General features: G+C 31.0%; 1 long non-coding RNA gene across 1 annotated transcript; it reads left to right on the plus strand.

Moving 5' to 3' along the window:
* Nucleotides 1-2,469: 2,469 nt before the first annotated feature.
* Nucleotides 2,470-3,747, plus strand: LOC133821311 (uncharacterized). Its single transcript, XR_009887466.1, has 2 exons — nt 2,470-3,228; nt 3,479-3,747. It is a non-coding gene; the product is annotated as an uncharacterized LOC133821311 (long non-coding RNA).
* Nucleotides 3,748-8,341: the final 4,594 nt, after the last annotated feature.

Consider the following 8,341-nt stretch of genomic DNA (forward strand, 5'->3'; position numbering starts at 1 on the left):
GTTACGCCTATATTTCTAGTATGGACAAATGTATTTCTTCTGGTTAAAGGATGGTTAAATTATACTCAATTTGGCCGATTACTCTTTATTTTTAAAAATTAACTTTTAGACCTTGTGTTTTGTCAAAAGGTTAAAAGTAGGAATAGATAGATCGATTATTTGAACACTCTATTTTGATACTGATTATCCATTTTTACCTTTTATTTTTAAAAATTAACATTTGGACTATAAGTGGGTTGCATTACAATGAGTTAAATGAGTTGTATAAGAATGAAATTTGAATATGAGTTTTTATGTTGTCATGAGTTGCATGGGGTTGTAGTCATATGCTCATAGATCTAGACATGCCTATTTGTTTTTTTCACATGCAAAGGAATATAAGAGTGAGTCTTGAGTATCCATATCATTTTTTTTCCCTTCGCATGGCTTCAGCAAATAAGACAAAGACAATAGTAAAGGAAAAAGTCAAAAACAATTTTCAATTTTGTATATGGTGTTGAAAATTTATTAATTTTTTTAGAAAAAACATTTATCTTACATGTCTTAAGAGAGCAATCATATCCTTAATTTTTTCATTTATTCATATATCTAAAAAAAAAAATATGAGTATGCTAAGTAGAGAGTTCTTTTTTTTTCTTTTGATATATATATATATATATAAAGGGGAATTCTCCTATAGGGCTTCACTTTAAGCTCTATCGGTAGGGCTTTCAGTGTTTACAACCCGTGAATAGTTTTCGGCGCGATTTTTTTTTATGACTGTGTATATTGTAATTATTTAGAGCATCCTGCAAATTTTCAGAAAATTCCGAATAGTTTACAGTACCGAAAACTAGGTCCAAACATGTTGTTGCACGCGTGACTAATTTTTTTTATGCGCGTAGAAAACAACATGTTTAGACCTAGTTTTCGGTACTGTAAACTATTCGGAATTTTCTGAAAATTTGCAGGATGTTCTAAATAGCTACAATATACACGGTCATAAAAAAAAGTCGCGCCGAAAACTGTTCACGGGTCGAGAAACACTAAAAGCCCTACCTATAGGGCTTAAAGTGAAGCCCCTATAGAAAAATTGTCATATATATATATAAGACTTTGATGTATTAAGTTCAAGTATTTCAAACAATCAAACTTTTTACTAAAATTGAACATTCTTAACGGGCTACTATTATTCTTTCTTAGCTACCTGATTATATACATCAATATTCATATTATCTTAATTATTGAATAAAAAAATTCAACTGTACTTATATGCAATTATATATAAATTATGTTTTGTGAAAACAGTGCTAACATCAATTAATAACAATATTGTAGAGAAGTAACGATAATTTGGGTATCAATAGAGTTTTAAATTTGTAAAGGGTTAATGATTTTTAAAATATTTAAATTTGAGAAATCAACATCCGGTTAAAGAGAATGAAGATCATCAAAATCCTAATTGTTACTCACAGCTGCCCACATATTTTGAAGTCAAAGATCTCATATTTAGTTATTTACTACATATAAATCGTAAAACTAAATATATAAAAATGAGATTACCGTATAAATAAAATAATGCATGAATAAAAATGTAATAACTTAATAAATAACGTAAATATGAAAAAATAATGTAAAAATTCTTATATGGGATAATTTCCCTATAAATTAATAATAATGACGTAGTAAAAATATTGTCAAAGATGCATTAATTATGACACTTATAAGATGTTATTATAATATTTATAACAACGTTTTTATTATAAATGTTATCCTTAATTAAAATTATTATATCATAATTTAAATTTTGTAGTCAACATACAGAAATATTTCTTATACACGTATGGTAATTATATTACATTTTTAAAAATAACTATTAAATAAGATAAATATATAAGAAATATTTAGAGACAAATATATTTTACTTGTGTGGTGAACAATTTAACAATGTGTAGTCGTTGATATTAAATATCTTATTTGATACTTGTGACTAAATGATTAACATAAAAAGTTATGAAAAATTCCTTATAATATATATTGTACATATGTATAGTATATATCATACTTAACTTTTTTAACTAGAAATATTCATTCAATTTTGTCTGGTTTAGATAATTCGAAAAATATAAAATTTATTTTTATAAAATAGTAAAAAAAAAATCAAATTTTAAATAGATATATATTTTTGGTCTGATTTGTTTCTGTTTTTAATATAAATTTCATATATTTTTTTAAGAATACTTTTTATTTAATAAATAATTTTTAAAGAAACCTGACCTTGTTTTTGGCATAAACTTAATTTTATTGTGCTTTATAATTTTAAATTATAAATATCTTATAATAAAATATAATAAAGATATAGTTCACTTTTATAATAAAAAATATAATTTTAAATTCTTTAAATTTATTAATTTTAATTAAGCCCAACCCATAATACTATACACCTTTTTCTAAAAATATACTACACATTTAAACCCAGCCAAAATTTTAATATCCTTTGGTTTGGCGTCATTCTTAGCCGCCTATTTTTTCCCTCATCATTCTGGTTTTGGCCGCTAACCTTGTTTTTAACTTTTTCATCTCCCTCAATCTCTCCTTTCTCTCCAACTCCCTCAATTTCTCAAGCTTCACATTCACCTTCACCTTCACCTTCTCTCCAACTCCCTCAATTATTATTTGTTCAACATCTGTTTTTTTTAATTTATAACCAAGTTCAAAAATATGTTAATTAATCTCTTTAGAAATGGGATCTTGTTTGATTCTTGATACTGTATAATTTATTTGTTCAAGTCTGTTATACTCGTATATCCACAGCTACGAGCCAAGCTGCTAGTGTTGTCTCTAGCAAAAAAAAGGGGAAGCATATTTCAAAGTCAGGCAAGGAAAAGGAAATGGCTGCATTGGCATTAGCATTTCTTATGCTTTATGCAGGAAGCAAGAAACTCTTCCTCAAGGAAGACAAGGCCATAGATTGTACAATTCAACTTCCTAGTCCGTCAATAATAAATTTTGACATGTACTTGATTTCTGTATTGAATTTAATTGTAAATATTCAAGTTGGTATAGGAATGAAATAGTAGATTGTGTTTGCCAAAGCTTATTTAGATGGAATTCAATGAGGCTAAGAAGCTTAACGAAAGCCTTCATCGAAACAGCACATGAGGTCTGTTCACCAAACGAAGATAAAGTGGATTTACTCTTACACCTCTTTTTCAGTTGTGTGCATTCAAAATTTGAAAGCCGCAATCGGTATATGTACTTTTCAACTCTTTATCACATTTTTTCAGCTTGTTGTATGTTGTCAAGTGTGTGATTGATATGTTTAATTGTCACTTATTTCATTGAACTGAGAAAGGGTCACTGAGTGGTTGATATGTATGACAAGCTGAATTATCTTTAAATTAGTGACTGGCTTTTGTATATCCATTTCCATTGTTGTGCTGACTAACTGTTTTTTATTGGGAGGTTTATTAATTCTTCCTCAATGCTTCCCTGTCAGCAATGGTTGAATCTATCTCAATGGCTGTTTCATGAGAGCTGAAAACTTCAACTTTTTCAAGCCACAAAAACAACGAAAAATTCCACAGAAGAAAGGGTATTCTTATCTTTTCTCATATTATTAATGGTTTTTAACTTCAATTATTAGTCTTGAATTTGATACAAACTTTCATGTTTGATATATAATGCAGTGTTGTAAAACCTCAGTGGAGTAAATTGCATATTTTGAGTTAGAATTCATATTTTGGTCGTTAGAATTCACATTAGTAATTATTTTGAGTTAAAATTTATTTCAATCAAGTTATTGTTGAGAAATCTTAAGAACTATTAAAGCATTATCTTAAGAAATGGTTCAATTTTCAAGCAAGTAAAAATCAGATCATTGATGTGAAGGTTGTTATATTATTTCATATAATATAATATTAAATTAAATATTTGTGACAAAATTTGGTTTGTCACACCTTGTAACATATAATTGAGAGTTACAAAATTGGACACGTGTGTGCCCAAAATGTAACATATTTTGGAGTTACAAAATCAGTTACAAATTTGTAATTCTCAAATATCAACCAATAATGTGTAGATTTTATGTTACACATTTTTTTATTTGAATTGATCAAAGTCATTAGTGATATGACTGTTGAAGACATGATTTTAACCCTCACAATGTGTTTGGATGTTACAAAGTCATGTGTGAAGAGTATAGAGCCGTTTGAAAAAATGCACAAAAGTAACATGCTGAAATTGGCCTGTGGCCGTAGCCACCATTGTCCCTGGCCGTGGCCTAGTGGACAGAAGCACACGGGTGTGGCCAGTAATGTTGGTGGCTGCGGCTAGAGACGTGTGCAACCAATTTTATACTACTTTTTCCATTTTGAATGGTTCTAACAACTCATGTAACTCTCAAAACTCAATTTTAATTTCATAAACATCCAATTAAACATTTGTAACAATCATAGGGGTTGGTGGAATTTGAAATTCAAAAAGTGTCTTAAAACTCTATAAATAGGAGTATATTGCTCAGTTGTAAGACAACTCTATTTCTAAGCACTTGGCTAGAAATACACCAAAATGCTTGATTATTCTAGAGAGCTATTTATAATATTGAGAGAATCCCTTAGTCATTGAGATAGGGGGAAATAATGGACAAATGTTGTAAACCTTGTTCAAATTGGTGATTCCCAGTGTTCTTCATTTTGATTGTGTGAGTGATAAAATTTTGCTAATTGTTCTTGTTATTTCTTATTTCAACTATTGCTTTTATCTTCTCTTCTTCAATTTCTATTTACTTGTGTTTTGTAAATAGAAAGCTTACTTTCCACTTCGGTTCTTAGATAAAAACCGTAGTAGAAAGTGCCCAAAAGCTAATAAGGGACGCGTTTGACTTAACCCTATTTTTACATCCTTATTCTCTCCAAACTGAAGTCATGGGCCTGTGCAACCAAACATGACCCTCTTTCTATTGAATTTTTAACTTCATTTTTTAAGAAAGTGAAATAGTATCCAATTTTTTTAGTGCCAAATCCAAAAGTGAAGTAAAAAAGTTTAAAAAGGCTTTTACTTCAGTTTTTTTTGTATGTTGAGTATAAAAACTGAAGGAAAAGCCTATATTTCTAATAGTGTAACACTTATTTATTTATCATCTTGTCGATTGTAACATTTTGCATAGAGTTGTATCTTTGGTTTTCCCATTTGCTGTTGACTATAATATATACATGTACGCCCTAATTTTCCACGGGCTATTAGAGAGTTGAGATATGACATAATTATATCAGCCACATGGATACCACGTGGCCGGAGCTGCTGTTGTCAAGTCCTACTTTTATAGCTCGAGGTAGCCAAAAGTTTATCAAGATTATTTAAGGGCCGAATTAGAGATATGAGGACTGCGGGTCGAGAAGGCATCCAGCCCGAGGCATGAGCTGGAGTTGGAAGCTGTGACCCCTTGTAAAGTCAACCACGCAATGTAAACGTGCATATATCAGACATCACGTGTCTGATATATCCCTGAATTCTCGGACACGCAGCATGAATGTGCGTGTTCAGGCACCCACGACTGGGTTGGGCCGTGCGGCCCATTATCCCCCTTACTTATTGATTAGACCACACTTCATCTGTCAGGTTTTAGGAATTAATCATGAATGTCACAGAAGTGACATGATGGGTAAGAAGGTCACGGGATGACCCCCCTTACCAACTCCCAGGTGCCCTCTCCTATAAATATGGAAACCCTGGGGGTTGCAAAGGGTTGGATTCTATTGTGTAACAAAATACCCTGTAAAGAATACCAGAAATATAGCAATAATATTGACTGGTGGAGTAGAAGGATTTTAACTTTTGAACCACATAAAAAAGTATTCGTATCATCAGTTCATTTTAAGATCATTCATCTGTTTCGGTTCATTACTTAGCACTAATCCCATTCTCTTATTTTATTAATTACCTGTTGGCGAAGAACCGCGTCAACAATATATATATCTAACAAAGGTTTCATATGTTTTATTGCTTTGATCATTTATCTGTGTCAATTTAATTTTGATTCCAAATTGTACTCATAGTATTAAGAAAGATGGAAGAATATGTGGTTTTCTTGATTAGTGGAAAATAGTACTTTTGCTATAAAGCTAAGTTGCATTGCATTACTACTGATAAATAACAAGTAATAGCCAAAATATAACTTTTTCTTGTTTGCATTATCTGTTAGATATTTATACAACATCTTATCAATAATTTTGCATATAATTTAGAACACTATAAACAATTAAAGAATATAGAAAACATACCTCATTCAACCATGGAGAAAATGTGAATTGTTAGTGCAATACTAACCAACTAAGCCTTCCTCCCTAGGGCCTCTATTTCTGGAGCTGATTATCAGATTACACAATAGCGATGAGACTATTCGTATATATAGAGTTAGGGAGGGGACTTAACATATATTAACCTAGTTTTACTGGGCCTCATTATCAAAGGCTTCAGTTAACTAGAAAGCCTACACTTCTTCTTCAACTAGACTATTATAGATGCTAAGCTCATATATAAGAGATCACTAAAATTAAATGGGCTAGATCAACAAAGAACTATTTATCAACCCATATTTTATAACACATTAAAATATTAATGTAAGCCCAAATAAAATTATAAAATTCTCCCACTTGGGCTACATTAATTTTGTAATACATATATATATTAAAATGATTTTAGAGGAAATTACATTTTATATGAGATTTTTAATAGAGTTTGCAAAAATATGGCTTTTTTAATTTTTTTTTACTTTTATGGGTTAATTTTTCCATATTTTTGTATAAAAGTTGGTTTATGTCATAGTTTTACTCTTAATCAAGTTTTATTATTTTGGAAGGGTATGTTTATAATTTAATTATTATTTTTTTAGCTTATTTGTTTTTTTATATTACTAATTTTATATTAAATTTTTCTTTGTTTGTTTTGCAAATTTATTATTATTATTTTTTTTGTAATATGAATTGTGTTTAAAATTATTTTTTATTTATTTTGTTGACTTGTGAAATTGGCCAACGGTCCTATGTACAATATACGACACATTTTGAACGAAATGAATATAATATACGACAGAATACAAATATCTTAAATAAACACATAAATTTTATAGTGGTTCAGTCCTGTTCTGATGAAAAGTAATAACCTAATCCACTTAGTCTTTGGTATTAAATCTCTCGATAGACAATTATACGGATGAATTGAAGTATTCACTCGTCACCAATTTGCTTAGAGTTTCTCCCTAGAAAATATCTCTCAAAATATTTCCCAGAAAGATCCAAAAGTCCATTTTATGAAGCCCTAAGTCCTTTATTTCTAGTACCCAGGGGCTGTTACATGATCAGTAATACTGGGATCATAGTTTGGCACACGATTATTGGGTAGTGGAGATACGTGTCCACTTCCCCATGATTATGAGATCGTGGGTCTTCTCGTTGTTTCTTTGGATCGTGGTTGACGATGCATGATTGAAACCTCTGGGAAAATGCTAAGTCTCGGTTAGTCCATGAGACTTAGGTGCTAGGCCCGATGACCTTTCAGAGCTTGGGTGCTAGGCCTGATGACCCTCTGGGTGCTAGGCCTGTTGATCCTCTGGTGCTAGGTCTGTTAATCCTCTGGGTGCTAGGCCAGTTGATCTTCTAGGTGCTAGGCCCGTTGATCTCAGCTTGAACGAGTGTGAACTTTATCCAGTGAAGTGTATTTAGGAGCTTAGGCTGACCACCCTATGAAGAATAGGGTGGGTTGACCACCCATGTGGCTCTTGAGCATGTCAGGCCGACCACCCCTAGGGGGTTAGGGCCAGGCCGATCACCCTAGGAGGTTTATGCATGGTCGACTTCCCTATAGGTCCTGGACCTATCCATTTTTGTTCATCGGTCTTTTTTCAATACTTTCTTGTTTTTCCATGACTTGTGATGCAACGTGCTGCTTTCTCATTCGCCACGTCATCTCTTGATTTTTGAGGGATAACATTTGCCATTCAAGTTTATCGTAATGTGTTCAACATTACGGTAAACTTGATCTGACCCGAGAAACATATTGTAGCAGTACTCTAAAAGCAAAGTCCCTTGGGACATTATGTAGTACTTTTATCAACTATCGATAATTTACTTGACAAGTATTATTCAAGGATGATTGTACTTCCTAAAAATAATTATATTTTTCAAGGAGTTTTGAAGTCCTAAAAATACAATATATTTTTCAAGGAGTTTTGAAGTCCTAAAATTATATATATTTTTCAAGGAGTTTTTAAGTCCTAAAAATATAATATATTCTTCAAGGATATTAATTCCTAAAAATACAAATATTTTTCAAGGAATCTGAATTCCTAAAAATATAAGATATT

This window comes from Humulus lupulus, chromosome 3 (genome assembly GCF_963169125.1).
Source record: "Humulus lupulus chromosome 3, drHumLupu1.1, whole genome shotgun sequence".
Taxonomy (NCBI): domain Eukaryota; kingdom Viridiplantae; phylum Streptophyta; class Magnoliopsida; order Rosales; family Cannabaceae; genus Humulus; species Humulus lupulus.